Genomic DNA, 22,438 nt, shown 5'->3' with positions numbered 1-22,438 from the left:
AAAGTAGTATAAAACTGATTAGCACATATAGATCTGTGACCTATGATTCTCTGGGGACAAAAATTTGGACAGGCTTGGTCTGAGCACCATATAGGCAGGAGCTCCTGACCCACTATTGTTCTGCTCTCTCCTGCTATATAATTCTTTCTTGGAAACTGAGGTGCAGAATGGGAGCCTATGATAAATTGTTCCAAAGTATTTTTATGGAAACCATAGCTCTTGGGAAGATTTCCTAAGGCTTAGGAATCAAGAATATTCCTGGTAATTGTTATATATCTCCACCTCAGAATCCTGTTCTAATAATAAGTAACAGACAGATGTGAGCAGTGGAGACATGATGTTAAGGGGAGAATTCTATACATAGGCCCACTGTGCTGATCCCACATGCTTTTAAAAAGCAATTTTCCTGAAGCCCTAACTGGCTTAAGTCAATAGGATGTTACATTCTTCAAACAACCTGTTATCTACAGAAGAAATGCAGGGCCCTGCTGATAAGAACACACAAGATCCCTTGTAGAAGGGGGTGATGACTCTTGTGAACTTTACTCAGATCAGATCCAAAACTCAGAGAAATATGATAATTAGAGCCAGTCAGTATGGGCCAAAGTGACCCAGAGTTGCCTTGAATCTTTAACATGTCATGTCTCCCTTCCGTGGTATAAAACCATGCACCTGGGGATTTGGCAGTCTGATGCTATCTTGCTGTCAGTCAAAAATCAAGAGGTGGATCTGGGTAGGATTGTGTGGAAACTTTCTTGGGACACCCTAATAGAGCTGGAAGGTAGGAATGAAGATGCATATACCTTTAGAGTGTCCTCCTTTCCACCTATTTTTTTTCCTAATAAACTCAGGCCTGTTACTCTGAGCACCATATCTGAAATCTTTCTTGCATGATTATAGAACCAGCAATCAAGGACTACTAGGCTGCCTCTCCACTGCCGTGGGTGGGTTCTTGTTCTGCAACACCAAGACTCAGGTGGGTCAGAATAATGGTGTCCTGAGATGATCTCTTCACTATGGTCCCACAGCTACTGGGCTTCTCACTTTTTGCTGCAGCACATTTGGAGAGAATATTCATAGGTCATATCCCTAAAAAGTATAAAGTTCAAAATTTAGTCCATTCTAGACTGCAATAGACTCAGAACAAATTCCAGTTTTGATACTGATGCTGGAGATACTGAAGACTGGAAGAATGTCATTAGTGGCAAATTTCTGGCTCACATGGAAAAGATAGAAGCTGTGGGTTCTACTGTGGAGTCTACATTTTTTTTTTCACAAAGAGAGATGCAATTTACTGATGATCAAATATTTCATTTAAGCAATTCAAGTGAAGAGTGGAAGATGAATTGAAAGAGATATTGGAGATGACATTCATGAATTGAATGGGGAGCAGTTACCATTCTCTGAGTTTCTATGACTAAGATTTTTGTCTGAAATGACATGAACAAAAGTAGGTGATTCACATTTTGGGTATCTTAGGTTTAATCCTGCTTCAAGTAACATTGGATATCAACAAGGGAAAAAACTGTACAATTAAACAAACTCAGATATCACCCTGTCCATCCCTATGTTCCCAGGAAGTAGTTTATTGTATTGTTATAATTAACTATTCCCATGATCTCAACTGGTGTTTTTCATCCTCCACAACACATTGATAAACCTCTTGTTGAATATGAATACCATTTCTCACCTTTACACCTATGAGTCAGAGTCTTTCAGGTTAGGGCCAAGGATATAATTTTGTAATTCTCCACAGAAGACTGTAGTGCCCCAAGACTGAGATCTACATTTGTCATCTAATTCCCTCCAACTGCAGTACCACACCATGATGCCTCAAACTGCAGCCACACTGTCTCTCCAGATGGTTCTATGTCTCTGTCACCCACAGTCCAGTCATCTCTAACACCATGGATCTGTCAAATAAATGTCAGAGGCAAAGTACACTAGAGGAATTTAATGGAACAAGAAATGGTCAGTAATGCTGTATGTGGCTATGTGCCAAAAAAAAAAAAAAAAAGGAATCTAGAGGTGCAGCAATTTGGAGCAAAGGCAGGAAAAAGTGCAGGATTTAGTTATTTTGGTTCTCTGCATTAACTTAACTTATATTTGGAGAAAATGCCTGCACTAATTCAAATATAGCTTAACTGAACTCAAATTAACAAATTTGGTTCATCTCATGTCATACTACTTTTTAAACTGACAGATGAGTTTGGTTTCTATGTTGAGATGGAAACTCTCTGACTTCAGAGGCTGTTTCACAGGAGGACCTGCATTCTGATTATGGAGTATAGGAATGGCTGGCAGCAAACATTTTATTTTTGGCTTAAGACCTCATGAAGCAGAAAGCCAGTTTTTGCTCATGCAAACGAAAGTGGAGAGAGCTGTAAGAATTAATTGGAGAAGCTGAAAACAGCCTGATACATCAATTCTGGCAAGTTGTGCGCCCGTACTTAAAGACTTTATTGGAAAGACCAGAGAAAAACTTTTTATGAAGGCTGTCTGGGTGTCAAATTATTCAAATATGAGTTCAAGATGTATTCCCAGAGGCTTGATTCTAAGAAGGGGTGGTATGTGAATTCAGCATTTTGCTGTAATAGGGAAACTGAATTCTGATTTTAACAGTTCATAAGATGAACGGTTGCATTGCTATATCAAGATTTTGCATTTCTTTTCAGTTTTTTAAAAATTTTTTATCCAAAGATATCATTTCATGCTTTATTAATATTCATTGTAGAAAAGGTGTGATTCACAACTTTATGGTCTATTTCCACATCCTAAAAGTTGGCCTTAGAGACTACATTCTGAAATCTATGTTCTGGTCATCTGTTCTTTACATTTGAGAAGACATCAACTGCCATGGGTGAAACCTCTCCAAACACAAACCCTAGCCCAGGAGGTAATCTCAGGTCTGGTACAGGTACAGAAATGTACGGCTTTTCAGACACCAACCCCAGGGTACCTTTTGTTCTACACCCTGTGTCTACATCCCCATGGCTGTTCCTGCACAGCACACACCTCTGTGGGGATGCACAGTAGGTCTGGGTCTACTGAGATGGCCAACCAGAGTCAGGAACAACGTGGGACCCACAAGGAGACTAAACATTGCCTGAGTAGAGACTTCTAACCATGCAGCTTTAGGTCCTGGGGACCAGGGGTATCAGTAGGAAGAAAGATGTGGGAGCAGAAGTCCTGATAAATTTTCCAGATCAAGTCTCTCTGACTCAGAGAATAAAAACAACCATTCTGGACAGTCTCCTTTCCTCACTGCTGACCTCAATCAGCTCAATACCCATTTTACAGATGATCACAGAGAGAGCTAAAGGCAACCCACAAATGGTTACCTAAAGGTAACCCCAAATAGTCCATTTCATTTAGGCTTAATGAAACCATGGTTGAGGTTATGTGGAAGAGACTTATGTTTATGTCCTTGGAGTTGTGTTTTGTTTGGGGCTTATCCAGTCACAGACACATTCAGAGATGTGCACACTTCTCCAGACCATGATGGTTCGAAAGGAAGAAAGCTTTTTGCCTTTTTTATTGACTGATTTCCACCAGGATGGCAAAGGACTAAGAAAAGATGTCTGAAAGAGGTGAAGAGGGTTACAGAAAGAGGAGGAGGCATGGGTGTGTTCCTAAAGCAGAAGGGTGCACTCCTAAGCATTCAGGGCTCCGTTCAGGGGAAGTGGAAGCAGCTGGGATTGGCTTAGCTCATTCAGGCCAGGGCTGTTTGCAAGGCACTTTGAGCTCCCAAAGAGCTGGGGTGTGTCTTCTCTCTTGTAAGTGTTATGGAAGAAGACATGGTACCTATGTATGATGCACTGAGGATCATGGACCAGGATTTGCTGCCCAGAGCCAAATGCAGTAAGATTGAGGGCACATGCTGACAGTTTTGACTTCTGAGGCTGAGAAAAAAACAACCTCACTCTTTAGTCCAGGGGAAGCAATGTGTGCCTTTAGCTAGGGGTAGTTCTGCTAGCAGGGTGGGGAAGGGCCAGAGCTCCAGGGAGATGGTGATAGGGCTTCTGGGCTCTAGAATGTGAGGGAAGACAGGAAGCCCTGGCTATAGATAAACCATTTATCTGTGAATAAGTAAGCTGTCTAAATCTCCAATGCAGGAACCATTGAGTTAGCTACATAGCACTGAACCCCACTTGTTTTCAGTGTTGTTGGGTTTCATGTCCTTCCTGAAGGTATGAGAGAAGGCAGTACTCCTCTTTTTGCTCTAGCATTTACAAGAGTATGAGAACTGTAAAAAGCTCAGAATCAAAGTTACCTCCCCATCTGCAGGATCACAACAGCCTCTATCTCCTCCCTCAGTCCAGAAAAAGGTCACAATCATAAGAGAAAAGAAGCAAATATTAATTGAATGCCCACATTCAGACTCCTTCTTTAATTTTCACAATTTTACTGAGGTCTAGTGCCTGGCTACTGATAATACAGATAGATGATTGGTAGCAATACTCAAACATCAAATACGTATCTTCTCTTTGTCTAAGACCTCTGATCTTTGTGCTGCCATGTGACTAATGATAATAAGAAATAAGAGAGAAGTGCCCCAGCTCAAATAGCCCTTTGTATCCTCATTGAGTTTACATTCTCATTGAGTTACATGTCTTCTTGTTGAGTTTACATTCTTTCTCAGAGGTATATGCTCACATTAGTATCCCAACTCCCTAATGAGAAAATGATGGCAATCATAAACTTTATTTTTAAATATCATTTATGTGCCAGACACTATCTGAGATACTTTGACTATAATACTTAATTTTTATATCATGAACATTTTTTAAAGAAGAGCTAATACTTCATTTTACAGCTGAGAAAGATGAGTTTCAGTGACTCTGAAAGACCTTCTTTGGATCACATATCTGGTTAGTGCACAGAGTAAGATTTGAACCTACAACTAGTGCATCCTGAGGCCATGCTCTTACCACTATGCTACACTGTTCTGCCCTGCCATTCTATTCCCTCTTTCTTCCCCAAATAGAAAGCAGAGATGATGATCTTGGCTTAGTGTAGCTTCATTTGCCCTTGAGATATGGAGGGTTTTGATGCAGTGTGTGATGACTCCTTGGGTTGAAGACTAGCCTGGGAAGATGGGCTGTGTTGAGAGGAAGCATTTCAGTGACCATAAGACTAGCCAACCTGCTTATCTCTGGACACAACCCTATTGAAATCTACAGAGCAGATAAGAGTTCCTATACCTGGGAAAGAAGCTAAAATTTCATGTCCTTAGTTTTATCAGCTGCAGGTGGTTAGTCAGGACATGAATGATCAGGCCTAAGAAACCCAAACTAGCCTGCTCTGCTGCTTGGGGACCTCATTAGCTGGTGTTTCTGGAACATGTTATATTCTGTGAACAGCCGGTACTCACAGCTAGCCATGGGGAGATGATACAGCTACCTCATCCTATCAGGTGGTGAAAGCATCTGTCTTTCATCTCATGTGGATTAACTGGCAGCTCCTCCAAATGCAAAATGAGAATCAGGCTGAGATTGATTATCTGCTTTTGATGCTCATCTGGTGACAACAGGTAGTCACAGTCACATGTTACAGGGCATCATGGTATTTATAGGCTGTATTTTGGGCTGAGATAATAGGGATCTGAGATGAGGCCCCAAGCTGGCTCTCCCAATCCTGGATGGGGTTGGTGCTCTGAAAACAATAATGCAGCTGACTTGAGTAGGAAAATTGGGTGGCTAGTATTAGTAAGCTGTGAAAATGAGAGTTGAATAGTTTAACACTTTAGTGTTTGGCATTGAGGTTATAGCTGGAATGTAAGCTTCATGAGGAAAACAATGGTTTGATATTGTAGAGTTGTGAGAATGCCCATGCCATTCCCCTTGTTTTGTAAATGTGTAGACTGAATGTGTCTCACAGATTCATATATTGGAGCCCTAACTGCACTGTAATGGTATAAGGAAGGTTTTCAGGTGGGGGCGGGGCTCAGATGAGGATGTGAAGGTGGGGTCCTCATATTGATACTAGTGACTTGCAAGAAGAGGAAAAGAGATGAGAGTTCCCTCTCTCTGCTAAGCAAAGTCTCAGTGAGAGGTAGGCCACCTGACAGCCAGGAAAAGAGCCTTCACTAATAACTGAATCTTTTGGCATCTCAATCTTAGACTTCCCAACCTTCAATACTATAAGAATAGAATGCCTGTTGTTTAAGCTACCCAGTCTATGGTTTTCTGTTATATCAGCCAGCAGAATAAAATAATTTGCAAGGATATGAAACCCAGAAAAGGTAAAGGACTTGCCCAAGGTCACATAGCAGGCTGTGTATGCTACAGAGTGTTTGGGGTCAGAATTTAGGCCACCTGACTGGCTGCCCAGGGCTTTGTCCACTTTTTTTTTTTTTTTTTTTCTGTATTTTACTTGTGTTTCTTTGTAGGATGTGGCTGCCTGCTTCCTGGTCTCCAGGCTGCACGTGTGGCTGGGATGGCTTCTGGCTATCAGCCAGGAGGCGGTGCTATGGGCAGTGACAGAGTAGGCGGACCAACTCAGGATAGGTCCAGGACTCTTCCCCCCTCGTGGACAGCTTGTGCCTTCCCTTACAGACTATGGGGTGGGTGTACACGTGAACTTGCTCCACCCCTCTGACCTTTATTCTGATTGGCTCCTGTGCAGTATATAAGCTGTGTGTACTTCCTTATTAAGCGAGATCCTGCTTTGAGTGCTCTTCGTGGCACGTCTGATTGTCCTCCTGGGAGGGAGGGCTGGGGTGGGCAGCCAGTCGACCTTTACCTTTCTTGGCTCATCCTGGTCAGCTCTTTCTGGTCGGGGCGTGCTTTTCCCACTTCTCCCACTGGTCAGGAGGAGACGGGTGTATGCTAGAGAGTGTTTGGGGTCAGAATTTAGGCCACCTGACTGGCTGCCCAGGGCTTTTTCCACTTTTTTTTTTTTTCTGTATTTTATTTGTGTTTCTTGATTCCCAGTTTGCTGAATACAGAGAAATGTCCAACTGACAGAGGAACAAAAAATTAAAGTTAGACAAAGAAATCAGAAGCCTGGTAGCTTTCTTTGACGAGAAATACTTCGTTGATGTTTTCAACACAGTCAAGGTGCCTGTTCTGGTGCCCAGGTTGGACTCCCAGTGATTTGTGGAATAGGGATGATCACGATGCTCAGTCACTTCTGTCTCAACAGCTCAGTATGCATGCAGAACACAATCTCAGCCCTTCTTCAGTAACCTACCCTTCCTCACTGATACTGTGTGGTTGCCTCATGTCCCTATATTCTCCTCACAAACATTTCTTCTTTGCTTCAGAAGATGGACCCAGAAGGTGGTGAAGTTGGGGAGGAAATATGGGTCCAGATTACCAGATATTTTTTCTGACTTTTTTGACACTCATCTTCTTGTTTTCTTGTATACAGTTATCCTGAGAGTTGGGTCTAGAACTCTCTGCGGATACCAAAAATGTATGGATACTCAAGTCTCTTATGTAAAATGGCATAGTATTTACACATGACTTATGCACATCCTTCTGTAAACTTTAAAACATCTAGAGATTATAATATCCAATTCAATGTAAATACTACATGAATACTTGTCATGTTACTGGAGCCCTAGGCCTGGGGCCTGACTCTGGAAGTCTCAACAAACCAGCTCCATCCACTCATCCCAAAAAAGTTGAACAGAAAGGGCAATGGTAAAAAGCAGAAAAAGAAACTTTAATCCACATGGCCATATTGGGAAGGCAAAGAGAGCTCAGTCCTGTCTTTAGGATGCTGAAATGAACTTTAGGTTTAAGTAGAGAAAGATTTGGGATAGGGTAAAAGAGGTACACATATTCAAACAATCTTGGTCAAATTGTGGTCTGGCTGATAATTCTCTCAGTTCTGATTATATGAGGTGGCTTTCTTGAGAAGTTCTTATCATGTGAGTGGCAATTTCCACTTGCTGAATAGGATTCTAGTCCATCAGACATGTGATTCTGGAAGGAGATAATTCCATGTTGTTATTGGAAGTTATAGGACAAGGATTCAAGACTTCTAAACACCACTCCAGTGCTCAGAAACAGAATGCTACAAATCTCCCTGCAAATCAACAAGATAGGTTAAGTCAACTTAGTTTTAATAAACTGTGTATTGCTAGCTTTTGGATGGGCATTCCTTAAATGATTGACATACCTATGTGCAAAGCTGAGCAGGGATTAAGGTAATAAAGGAGACAGATCTAAATAAAGGCAGAGTCACCATATTGTATCTTGCTTCCAATTACTCACAGGGCTCTGCAGGTATAGGTAGAGTCACTGCTTTTAGCAAAGGCAGCCTGTCTAGTCCCTGTTACAGTCATATTGCATTATTTAGGGAATAATGACAATTAAAAATCTGCATGTGGGGAGAATCTAGAGCAGTCAGTCAGAATCTGTGTATCTGGTTCTTCAGCACAGCACCACACAGCAATGTGACACTAAGCATTTGTGTGACTCTAAGAAAGCTGCTTAACCTCCTTGTGCCTTAGGTTTCCTCCCAGTTCATGGGTGGGATGCAGGGAATGCTTAACTAACATGTATTCATTGGAATTTGGAACCATATATGTAAAACAACACTTTGTTTAAGAAAACAGCATCACCCAGATTTTACAAGGTCTTCTCTTACTACTATAGCGTCTAGTAAGGGATAACACCTACCTTGATTTTTATTATGGTTTAGATATGAAGTAGCCCCAAAAGTTCATATATAAGATAATGGAAGAAACTTTAGAGGTGAAGTTATTGGATTATGATATAGCTTAACTGGGTGGTAACTGTAGGCAGATAGGTTATGACTGGAAGAGATAGATCACTGCAGGCATACCTTTGGGATTTATATTTTGTCCCTGGTGAGTGAACTTCTGCTTGTTGTTGCTATGTCTTGAGGTGCTTTCCTTTTCCATGCTCTTCTGCCATAATGTTCTACCTTACCTGGGGCCCAGAACTATGTAATTAGCTGTCTCTGCAGTAAGACCTCTGAAACAGTATGTGAGCCAAAATAAACTCTTCCTCCTAGAGAAAGGGAAAAAATCAAATTATCACTGTTTGCAGATAATATGATTCTATACCTAGAAGATACAAAAAACTCCACCAAAAGACTGATAGAGTTAATAAACAAATGTGGCAAAGTAGCAGTTTAAAAAATCAACATAAAAATTAATAGCTTTTCTATATGACAACAATGAATCTTCTGAGAAACAATTCCATTCACAATAGAATAATAATAATAAAAAAACAACTAGGAATAATCTAACCAAGGAAGTGAAAAATCTGTACAATAAAAACTAGAACACTGAAGAAAGAAATTGATGGAAAGACTACCCATGTTCATAAATAGACAGAATTAATATTGTTAAAAAGGCCATATTACAAAAAGCAATATACAGATTTAACACAATCCCCATCAAAATGCCAATGACAGTCTCCACAGAATTGGAAAAAAACAGTCTTAAAATTCATCTGGAAGAATAGAAAACTCAGAATAGCCAAAGCACTTTTACACTAAAAAAGCAATGCTGGAGGTTTTACAATACCTGACTTAAAATTATACTATAGAGCTATTGTAACAAAAACAGCATGGTACTAGCATTAAAAAAGACACATAGGCCAATCATACCAAATAAAAGACACAGGGACAAACCCATACATCTACAGTCCTTGACAAAGGTGCCAAAAATGTACATTGAAGAAAAGAGAGCCTTTTAAACAAATGATGCTGGGAAAAGTGGTTATCTATATGTAAAAGAATGAAACCAGACCCCATACTTGTCAGCTTGCACAAACATCCACTCATAATGAATCAAAGACCAAGGAATTAGAAATTATGTAACTCCTAGAAGAAAACATAAGGTTAAGACTCTAGCTTTTGGCCTCAGGCAACAACTTTCTCAATAGTATCCCTAAACTCAGGAAATAATGACAACAATTAACAAAGTGGATGACATCAAATTAAAAAGCTTCTGCACAGCAAAGGAAACAATTAGGAATTTGAAGAATGAACCCACAGAATGGGACAAAATCTTTGTAGCCTTTCTTCTGACAGAGAATTAATATCTAGAATATATAAAGAAATTCAAAAAAAACTTTACACCAAAAAATAAATAATCCAAGAAATGGGCAATTAAACTGAACAGACATATTTCAAAAGAATAAAAACAAATGACCAACAAGTACACAAAAACATCTTCAGCACCATTAGCAGTTAGGGAAATGAAAATCAGAATTACACTGATTCATCTCGGACCACTCAAAATGGCAGTCATCAAGAATACAAATAATAATAAATGTTGAAGAGGATGTGGAGAAAAAGGAACATTTTTACACTGTTGATGCTATTGTAAATTCATTTAAGCACTATGGAAATCAGCTTGTAGGTTCCTCAAAAGACTAGGCATGGATCCACCATATACCTAGTTTATACCATACCTCATTATTTATCCTGAAGAATTAAAGTCATCATACTACAGTGATACACGCATATCAATTTTTATAGCAGTACAATAGCCAAAATCTGGACCAGCCTAGGTGTCCATGAACAGATGAATGGATAAAGGAAATGTGGTATATATACACAGTGGAGTTTTTTCAACCATAAAGAAAAATGAAATTATGCCAGCTACCAGAAAATGGATGAAGCTAGAGACCATCTTGTTAAGCAAGATAAATCAAACCCAGAAGGTAAGGGTCATATGTTTTTTTTTTTTTTGTTGTTGTTGTTTTTTTTTAATATATATGGACACTATAGAGGAAAAGGAAAAGAAAGATGGGGGTGTATTCCATGAAAATCAAAGGGAGATGGGTAGAAGAAAGGGACCAAGGAGTGGGAGGTAGGAAGTGCTGAGGAGTGATGTTGACCAAATTATATTGCTATATTGTGTATTGTGTGCATGTAACAACAAATCTTTCAGTATGTGCAACTATAATGCACAATAAAAATGTTGACAAAAATCCATCCTCTTCAAATTGTTCTTGTCAGGACTTTTGTTCACAGCAATAAAAATAATTTCCAATAGGAATGATCAATTTTGATTATGTTTGAACTTCCTATAAATGAATCATGCAGTATGTTCCCTCTTAATTCCAACTCATTCAAAATTATGTTTGTGCGGTTTGTGTTTATCCAAATTTTTATGTGTGGCTCTGGTTTGTTCTTTGTTATTGTGGCTTAGTATCTCATTCTGTGAATATATTATACTTAATTTATTAGTATTTCTGTTGATAGGCATTTGGAAGTTTTCTGGTTTGCTGATATATGGATGATGTTTCTATAAATCTTGTATTACCTATCTTTGGAGAAGATATGCTAGCCATATAGCTAGGAAAAGAACTGCTCTCAGGGAAAGAAGATCTTCTTGAGAAGGGAAGTGTTGCTGGACACAGTGGTGCATGCCTGTAATCCTAGTGACTTGGGAGACTAAGGCAGGAGAATTGCAAGTTTCAGTTCAGCCTCAGTAATTTAGCAGAGTCTTAGGCAACTTAGTGCCACTGTGCTTCAAAAACAAAGGGCTGGGGATGTAGCTCAGTGGTAAAGCACTACTGGGTGGTTCAATCCCCAGTACAAAAAAAAAAAAAAAAAAAGGTAAGGAGGGTGGTACTAGAAGAAGATGATAGCAAGAAAATAATCTTGTGTTTTAGAAATTTCTTCCATTTCTATGAACATGCCTGTGGAATGTATGTAAATGTTCTGTTTTCTGCTTTGGTAGATAAATAATTTTGCAAAATGGTCATTTTAATTTATATGTTCATAAATAGGGCATGAGGGTTCTGGTTGTTCTACTTTCAACACAGTATTTTCAATAACTTTGATTTTAGTCACTCTGAAGCCTGTGTAGACTTAACACACTTGTAATCCCAGCAATTCAGGGAGCTGAGGCAGGAGGATCAAAAGTTCAAGGGCAGCCTCATCAATTTGGGGAGGCCCTAAGCAACTCATGAAGACTCTGTCTGAAAACAAAAAAGTAAAAAGGGGTGGGTATATGGTTCAATGGTTAAGGAGCACTGGGTTCATTCCCCAGTACTGAGAGAGAGAGAGAGAGAGAGAGAGAGAGAGAGAGAGAGAGAGAGAAAGAGAGAGAGAGACAGAGAGAGACAGAGAGATATTAACATTCAAATACATAGACTTTGGGTAAAGTGAATTACCCTTCATAATGTGGGTGTGCCTCATTCAATAAGTTAAAGTTCTTAACAGATTATGCTTAGTGAAGCTAGCCAATCCCTAAAAAACAAATACCAAATGTCTTCTTTGATATAATGAGAGCAACTCAGAACAGAGCAGGGAGGAAGAGCAGGAAGAAAAGATTAACATTAAACAGAGACATGAGGTGGGAGGGAAAGGGAGAGAAAAGGGAAGTTGCATGGAAATGGAGGGAGACCCTCATTGTTATACAAAATTACATATAAGAGGTTGTGAGGGGAATGGAAAATAAACAAGGAGAGAAATGAACTACAGTAGGTGGGATAGAGAGAGAAGATGGGAGGAGAGGGGAGGGGGCATAGTAGAGGATAGGAAAGGTAGCAGAATACAACAGTTACTAATAGGGCATTATGTAAAAATGTGGATGTGTAACCGATGTGATTCTGCAATCTGTACTTGGGATAAAAATGGGAGTGCATAACCCACTTAAATCTAATGTATGAAATATGATATGTCAAGAGCTTTGTAATGTTTTGAACAACCAATAAAAAAAATTAAAAAAAAAAAAGAAAAAAAAACTTGAGAAAGGGGCTGGGGACAAAATATGTCCTCCCAGGGCCTTCTCCAGTGACCTACCTCCTCCAACTAGTTTCCTATCACATACAGTTTTCACCTCCTCCCCAAATTACCATCAAATATGAATCCCTTGATGTCCTAATCCACTAATGAGTCATTGCCCTAATGAGCCAAACTCTTCCCAAGGTCCCCACCTCTGAAAATTGCTGCAAGACCAAGCTTCATCACATGAGTCTTTGGGGAAGACTTCCTATCTAAACTGTAATAATGACTTTGGTGTAGGCAAATATTTCTTAGAAAAAAAAAATCTTCTCTTAAGGGGCAGAATTAATCTATTTATGTCAAGATCCAATGGGAAGAAAGTACCCCAACCCAGCATCAATTGAATTTCTACCACTTTCCTTTGAGGGTCATAGCATTCTTTTGGGATCTTCTGCACATCTCTTCCCTGTCCCTACAAAAGCAAAAACATCTGGAAGTAACTCTTAGCAGGAAACACTTTTATCCAAGGAGGATCTGTAAGAAGCTAGTTTTTATTTCTTAATGAAAATACAATATTGAAGGGAAGATAGTAAAGTCCTTTGCTCAAAATCTCAGTCCAACATAGAGTAAGACAGGGACCAGGGAGAGAAGTCTATTTTAAACCATCCTTGGCCCAAAGCTGGTCATTCAGAAAATCTCTAATCAAACTAGTGCTCATGGTTCTCTCCAGGTCTCTCTAGGTTTGATCTAGACAACAAGTGGTATGTTGTCTAGATTGCATGCCTATCTAGATTAGACTTTCCAGTTCCAGGATGAACTCACTATTCCTTGGCCCTTTGGACACTTAGACAACCTGTCACTAGTTCAAACTTTGCAGCCTGGCTTTATGTCCCCAGAGAATCGGGCCAGCCCCAGTTTTTCTAATCTTCTCCATGTCCCGCTCCTCTTTTTCCCTCCCTTTTCTACTGTGTGTCCTTGTTCTCCTCCCCATCCCTTCTGACTTTCTTCATCTCCTTCTGTGATGCCATGCACATAATTGACCCTTTGTTTAATTACAGCAATTATATTTTGGTCAGTGATGAATCTACATATAACACACACACACACACACACACACACACACACACACACACACCCTGCTGGGATTTGATGTGGATTGTGTTGTATTGAATTATGAAAACTTCATGGAGAACTGAAATCCAACATGGAGTATACTAATATACCTCATTTCTTATTTAGATCTTTGAATCTCTCTTAATGATTCTCTTATAGTTTTCAAAGAAGACCACACATATAGCACACTACATAAATCATAATAATTTGAAATTTTCTGAGATGATTATCAATAACATTTAAAAACTTGTTTTATTTATTAATACTATATAGAAATGTGACTGTGTTTTTGTGTTTTAACCTTATATGCAATGGCTTAATTAAATTCATCATTAATTCTAGTAAGATGTAGATTGTTTAACTGTTATACATACCCAAACAATAGGAAAAAATTAGTTTTCTATTTTCCTTTTTAAACTTTGTTATATCCATCTGTCTATTTATTTCTTAATTGAATTGACTAGAAATTTAATTAAGTATTAAACAAAAAAAGAAGACTTTAGTAGGTTGGGGATGTACCTTAGTTGTAGAATGCTTGCTTGCCTAACATGTGAGAAGCCCTGGGTTCCACCCAGAACCACAAAAAAGAAAAAGGAGAGAGAGAAAGATAGATAGATAGATAGATGATAGATACATAGATAGATAGATAGATAGATAGATAGATAGATAGATAGAGAATATTAGCGATCCTGTTTCATCACATTAAGGGTGTGGTCTCCCACTTCTTCTTTATTGCTCAGAATTTACTTTTTTAATCAAAATTTTAGTTAGGAGTTTACATTTTTTGTTTATAAGAACCATTTCTCTGTAAGTTAACTTTTCATTTCTTGTGCTATCTAGTATTTACTGACCACATGAAAGCAATTGGAAATGCTTCTCTTTATTTTCTGAAGGATTGTGTAAAATTAGCATTGCCTATTTCCCCTAGCTTTAAAGATCGCCAGTGAAGCCATAAAGATTGAGGGATTTTGATGGATTGTTCATAATTACTGATTTAACTTCTTATATTTGAATTATGTCATTCAGATTCTGTATTCTCTTTTCTGTGTCTTAGTGGAATATTTTTTAAAGAGTATTGTAATAAATTCATGAAAATTTTATTTCAATTTATTAATATTTATTTTCTTACTTAATGATATCTGTAAGATTTTCACTAATATACAGAAATGCATTTGATTTATGGGTATTGATTTTATAACCTGCTACTTTGCTGAATTCAATTACTACTTCTAAAAGTTTTCTGGTGGATTTTTTTGTGTCTTCTAGGAATTGAATCATTTCATTTGCAAATAGTGCTAATTTGAGTTCTTCTTTTCCTATCTGAATCCCTTTAATTTCTTTTACCTAATTGCTCTGGCCAATGTTTTAAGAACTATGTTAAAACAAAGTGGTGAAAGAGGGAATCCCTGTCTTTTTCCAGTTTTTAGAGGGTATGCTTTCATTTTTTCTCCATTTAGAATGATGTTGGCCTGGGGCTTAGCATAGATAGCTTTTACATTGTTGAGATATGCTTCTAATTTTTCTAGTGTTTTGAACAAGTATGGGTGCTGTATTGTGTTGAATGCTTTTTCTGCATCTATTGAGATGAACATATGGTTCTTATTTTTAAGTCTATTAATGTGCTGAAATACATTTATTGATTTCTCTATGTTGAACCAACCTTGCATCCCTGGTCTAAATCCCATTTGATCATGGTGCACTATCTTTTTAATATGTTTTTGTATTTGATTTGCCAGAATTTTAGTGAGAACTTTTGCATCTATGTTCATTAGAGATATTGGTCCAAAGGTTTTTTTTTTTTTTTTTTTAATGTATCTTTGCCTGGTTTTGGAATCAAGATGATATTGGCCTATGGAATGAGTTTGGAAGTGCTCCCTCTTTTTCTACTTTCTGAAATAAATTGAAGAGTTTTGGTATTAGTTCTTCTTTAAAGGTCTTGTAGAACTCAACTGTGTATCCATCTGGTCCTGGGCTTTTCTTGTTTGGTAGGCTTCTGATAGTGTCTTCTATTTCATTGCTTGAAATTGATCTATTTAAATTGTATATATCATCCCAATTCAATTTGGGCAAATCATATGACTCTAGAAATTTGTTTTTGCCTTCAATACTTTCTTTTTTTTTTTTTGGAGTACAAGTTTTCAAAATAATTTTTAATTATCTTTTGTATTTCTGTGGTGTCTGTTGTGATATTACCTTTTTCACCACATATTTTAGTGATTTGAGATTTACGTCTCCTTCTCTTTGTTAGCATGGCTAAGCATTTGTCAATTTTATTTATTTTTTCAAAGAACCAACTTTTTGTTTTCTCATTTTTTTCAATTATGTCTTTTGTTTTGATTTCATTCATTTCAACTCTGATTTTAATTATTTCCTGTCTTCTATTGCTTTTGGTTTTGATTTATTCTTTTTCTAGGGCTTTGAGATGTAATATTAGGTCATTTATTTGTTGACTTTTTCTTTTTTTAAGGAATAAACTCCATGCAATTAACTTTTCTCTTAGTAATGCCTTTGTAGTGACCCAGAGATTCTGATAATGTTGTATCATTGTTCTCATGTATCTCTAAGAATTTTTAAACCTCCTCCTGATGTCTTATGCAATTCATTGTTCATTCAGTAGCATATCATTTAGTCTCCAGGTGCTGGAGTAGTTTTTATTTTTTATTTTGTCATTTATTTCTAATTTCATTCTATTATGATCTGATAAAATGCAGAGTAATATCTCTACTTTTTTGCATTCGCTAAGAGTTGCTTTGTGGCATAACATATGGTCTATTTTAGAGAAGGATCCATATGCTGCTGAGAAGAGAGTATATTCATTCACTCATTGAGGGCTGAAATATTCTATATATGTCAGTTAAGTCTAAGTTATTGATTGTATTATTGAGTTCAATCATTTATTTATTCAGCTTTTGTCTGGACGATCTATCCAGTGGCAAAAGAAGTGTGTCAAAGTCACCCCAAATTATTGTGCTGTGGTCTATTTGACTCTTGGACTTGAGAAGAGTTTGTTTGATGAACATAGACACTCTATTGTTATGTCTTGTTGATAAATGGTTCCCTTAAGCAGTATAAAATATCTTTCTTTATCCCTTTTGATTAACTTTGGCTTGAAGTCTACTTTATTTAATATGAGGATGGAAACCCTTGCTTGCTTTCACAATCCATGTAAGCGGTATGATTTTTCCCAACTTTTCACCTTCAGTCTGTGGATGTCTTTTCCTATGAGATGGGTCTCTTGGAGGCACCATGTTGTTGGGTCTTTTTTTTTTTTTTTAATCCAATCTCTGCCAGTATATGTCTTTTTTATTGATGATTTTAGGCCATTGACATTCAGGGTTATTATTGAGACATGATTTGTATTCCCAGCCATTTTTGTTTATTTTTGTTATTTAACTTGACTTGGTTTCTCCTTTGATTAGTTTTTCCTTTAGTGTAATATCTCCCTCTGCTGATTTTCATTGTTGTTTTTCATTTTCTCTTCATGGAATATTTTGTGGCAGATGTTCTGTAGTGCAAGTTTTCTATGTGTAAACTCTTTTAACTTTTGTTTATCATGGAAGGTTTTTATTTCATCACCAAATCTAAAGCTTAATTTTTATGGATGCAAGATTCTTGGTTGGCATGCAGTTTCTTTCAGAGCTTGATATATGTTGTTCCAGGCTAATCTATTTTTCAGGGTCTGGTTTGAATAATCATCACATAATCTCATCAGTTTTCCCCTAGTTGTAATCTGATTTCTGTCTCTCATGGCTTTTAATATTATCTCCTTATTCTGTATGTTAGGCATTTTCATTATAATGTGCCTTGGTGTGGATCTCTTGTGATTTTGTATATTTGATGTGCTGTAAGCCTCTTGAATTTGGTTTTACAATTAATTCTTCATGTTTGGAAAACTTTCTGATATTATTTTATTGAATAGATTGTTCATTCATTTGGTTTGAAACTCAATGACTTCCTGTATTCCAATAACTTTTAAATTTGGTCTTTTTATGCTTTCCCATATTTCTTGAATGCTCTGCTTATGATTTCTTACCATTTTCACTGTGTGGTCTACATTCCTTTCAAGATTATATATTTTGTCTTCATTATCTGAGGTCCTATCTTCCAAGTGGTCTAATGTGTTGGTTATGCTTTCAATTGAGCTTTTAATTTGGTTTATTGTTTCTTTCATTTTAAGGATTTCTGTTTGGTTGGATTTTAGAACCTCTATCTTCCTTTTGAAGTAATCTTTTGCTTTCTGTGTCTGTTTATGTAGCTTTTTGTTGAAATGATCTTTTGCTTCCTGTATTTGCTCTCTTATATCATACTATAATTCACAGAACATTTAAATTATGTACATCTTGAACTCTGTAATTTTTTTTTTTTTTTTTTTACTGTGCTGGCCATGGATTCTAATAATGTAGTATGTTGATTTGTTTGGTGCACTTTCCTCTCTTGTCTTTTCATGTTGCTTGTGTGTCTTTCCTTCTAGCACTGTGGACCCAAGGCATTACCATTTTTACCTTATATGCTTATAGTGTCCCTGTAGGGTTTCTATTTTGAGGGAAAGAACGTTAACAGATTCCAATATAAACAATATGCACACTTAAAAACAATTAGTTGGTATTAATATGTTTACCCATTTTCAGGAACTCCAGCAGCCACTCCTGTGTGAACCCCCAAGTAACATCGTGGGGGTCCCCTGGCTGCCTCCATCTTGGCATGTGGTCACAATGCACAGAAATGGTGAATCCAATTATTGTCTACAATATAATCAGTAGGTTTATAAAAAGGTTTATAATTTCTGATGGTAGACAAAGAACTGGGGGTGAGATGTAGGATGATATGCCGAGGAGGTAGGAAGTGAGGATATAGAGTTATTATAACTTAGGAAGTGTGGAAGAGAAATATAAAGAAAAAAGTTTTTAGCAGGAAAATAAAGAGCAAGTAATTTTGGGTAGAAAAGTAAGTGGGAAGACAGAAGAGTATATAAAACAAACATATATTAAGAAAAATAAAAAGGTCAAAGTAGTAAAAATTGGAGGAAATAAAAAAGAATATATGACACAATTATAAAATACTATTCAGATCTCTCAGTCCTCAAAATCCTAATTCATGCAAGATACTTGGTTTCACATATGTTGAGAATGTGAGGGTGGGAGAATAGGGAAGGAGAAGAAAAAAAAATAAATCTCAAAGGAAGAAATAAGGATTGTTTTGGTTGGAGATCAGTATCTTTCCTGCTTCCCTTCTCATCCAATAGGTGGGGTTGTCTGTTGTCAGCTGGTATCTCCACCCTCAGGATGATGTAACCAGGGAGTCATTGTGCTCACTTAGTGGCTGCTACGGAGAGGGGCAAGTTAGAAACTGGGTACCTGGACAGGCAGAGTTCCAAACTGGAAACACCCCAGTAGAGATGGTGATGAATTGGCCCAAAATGGAAGTGGCTGCTTTCAGTGATGGGGTGTTAGGTTGGGTAGGGGGAGCCAGGTTGGATGTGGATGATGTGTTCTGAGAGATCTCTGTGGCATGCAGTGCATGGTTTTGGCTGTCTTCAGAGTCTGTGTGAAGTTCTTGGGTATAGGCAGGCTTCCCCAAGGAGGGGACTGTGAACGTCTAGTGCGTTCGGGTCCCTGGGTAAGGGTCATGAAATAACCGGGACACAGGGGATGCAGAGTGAAGGCAGCAATTGCAACTGCATGCTGAGGTTTATTTGCAAGTTCCTTTTATATTCTTCTTCTAACAAAGCAAGCAATTCTTCAATAACACTTTGCCCACATTGCCCAGATAACATGCCTCAGCGGATACACAGAGCTAACTTCAGATCGTTCCTGCTTATTTGATAAGTACCCTCCTAAAGTTCCTTGTAGACATTATCTACTCCCCTGAGGATGCATCTATCTCTTTAGAATGTACTGTTCCTAGGACAAGTATGCAGGAAGCTTCTTCCTCTTGGCCAAACCATGCAGAACTTGTGACTTGCGATAAGGGGAAGAGAACGTTTCCTCCTCCTAACTGAGGTTTGCCTCAGCTGACCTAAATCACAGCCACAGCTCTTGCAAAGTGTCAGGCCTGAGGGAGCTAAACTCTGCACACTTGAACCCCAACAGGGGACTATCTCTGTTGATGCAGAGCCCCAAGATGGAAGTGACCAGGGGAGCCCCATATTAGTAGTTGGGGGTCCACACAGGAGTGACAGAGTTCCTGGCATGGGTAGCTGCCAGGTGTCCTGAATGAGAGTGATGTCCAGGATTTCTGCTCAGGTAGGTGGCCAAAAGTTCTGCTTGGGTGCTGGTTGTCCTGCTCAGGCACCCTGTAGTCCTGCTTGGGTGAGTAGATGGGAAACCTATTCTGACTCTGAGGTCTGGAGTCATACATGGGCATGGTGGCCATGATTCCTGCATGGGAGCAGGAATATTGGTCACAAAGAAACAGTATTTTCAGTACTTGAGGCCCAGGTCTCAGAGTGACACAGAATGCTGCCTCCCTCTGACCTGCAATCTTGGATCTCTCCAAATCAAATATTAAACATGAACTTCAGAAACTTCCTTCAGAGGAGCTGGAATATCATTTATTAATTTTCGGATCTATGTATGCTCCAGGACATTGTTGAGAAAGACAAGGACATAAAACAATTAGTAACATTTTCATATATCCACAGCTACATGTGAAGAGAGAAAGAGGAGAGAAAGAGAGAGAGAGAGAAAGAGAGAATGCGTGCATGAGCACAATACCCATCCCCTTTGATCAAAACCTAAGATTTTGCCTGGCTGAAGGGCAAAATAAAATGCTAAAATATCTGAAGAAAACAGCTTAAAAGGAGGAAATATTTATTTCGACATCGTTTCAGAGGTTCCAGTTTCTACTCACTTGGGAAGCATATAGTAGAGCAGAGCTACTAACTTCATGGCAGCCAGGAAGTAAAGAGAGGATGGACTGAAGTCGCAGTATTCTCTTTGAGGGCAGAACCCCAGTGACTTCATTTCCTTCCACCAAGCCTCACCTCTTAAAGTGTCACCCAGCTCCCAATAGTGCAATCCATTAGGGACCAGGTCTTTAATACACATACCTTTGGGGACACTTCAGATCCAAACCATAACAAGATAGACATAATTATAATAATCCAGACAGGGACTAAAAATGAACAAGATGATGAAGATAATAAGACTCATGGGAAGTGGATACTGTCCAGAGTTAGTTAGTGCCATATATTATCTGAAATATTAAGTTCCCAACAAAAAATGATGAAGCTTGCAAACAAACAAACACAACCCTCAAAAGCAAAAATCAAATAGTTAAAGAACTTAAAAAACTGAAAAATAGGACTATGGGGTTGTGGTGAATCAGGCAATACAAATTGAGAGGGTAAGCAGATGTTAAATTTAAATAGAGGATAATTTCAAAATGGCAATTATAAATATGTTCACAGAATAAAGGAGAGCAATGTTAAAGAAACAAAGGAACATATAATGACAATGTTGAATTAAATTAAAATTTTCAAGTTAAAAATGATTATTTTTATCAAATTGAAACGATGGAGTAAAAAAGTGCAATAATTGAAAAATATTTTCATTATAAGGGATCAATAGTATATTTAAAATGATATAATAAATAATTTAGTGAATTTAAAGATAAATGTATAGGGATTATTCAAGTTTAACAACACAGAGAAAACAGAATGAAGAAAACTGACTAGAACCTCAGAGGAATATGAAACATCATAAAACATACTGACATAGGCTTTATGTAAAAAGGAAAGAAGAAAGAAAGGAGAAGAAAAATAATGGCATAAAATTTCCCCAAATTACTGAAAAACAATGGCTTCCATATCTAGGAAGCTCAATGAACTTGAAGTGGAAACAGATTAACAAATGGACACATCTTAGTAAAAATGCTGAAATTCAAATATAGAGAAACAGTTTGAAAGGGGGAAGAGACAAAAGACTGATCACTTATATGATAACTGCAATAATGGAAGCCTAGATGCATGAAATACAACTTGGCATTCAAAGAAAGGAAAAAGAAAAATAAATAAAGAAAGAAAGAAGGGGGGGTGGGAAGAGGAAAGGAGGGAGGGAGGGAGAAAAAGGAGAGAGAGAAGAAAAGAACTATAAACCCCAAAATTCTTCTAGGAAAAGTATCTTTAAAAAATGATGGCTGATAAACAAAAACGAAGAGTGCCTTATGAGAAATACTAAAGGAAGTGCTTCAGGCTGAAAATAAGTGATACCAGATGCTAATTCAAATCCACATGAAAAAAACAGTAATTATGTAAACACACACACATACACACACACACACACACACACACACCACTGTAAATACATATTTTTTTCTTCTCATAATTGATTTTAAAAGCAATTGTATAGGGATGGGGATACAGCTTAGTGTGTAGATTACTGGCCTTACATGCACAAGGCCCTGAGTTCAATCCCCAGCACCACACACACACACACACACACACACACACACACAAAAGCAATTGTACAAAAATTTTGTATAAAATGTAATGGTGGATGTACAACATATGAAGCATGTATGTAATATACTTGCCAACAACAGTACAAAGTGGGAAGGAGAAAAATTGTACTGAATTAAGAAAACAACTACAGATGGTAAAGTAATCATTTTAACAACACATCGTATGGTTTGTAACATTTGTGGATGTTTTGAACAAAAA

Source organism: Callospermophilus lateralis, chromosome 2 (genome assembly GCF_048772815.1).
Source record: "Callospermophilus lateralis isolate mCalLat2 chromosome 2, mCalLat2.hap1, whole genome shotgun sequence".
Classification (NCBI taxonomy): Eukaryota; Metazoa; Chordata; class Mammalia; order Rodentia; family Sciuridae; genus Callospermophilus; species Callospermophilus lateralis.
The sequence above is the reverse complement of the archived record's forward strand: the minus strand, read 5'-3'. Positions refer to the sequence as shown.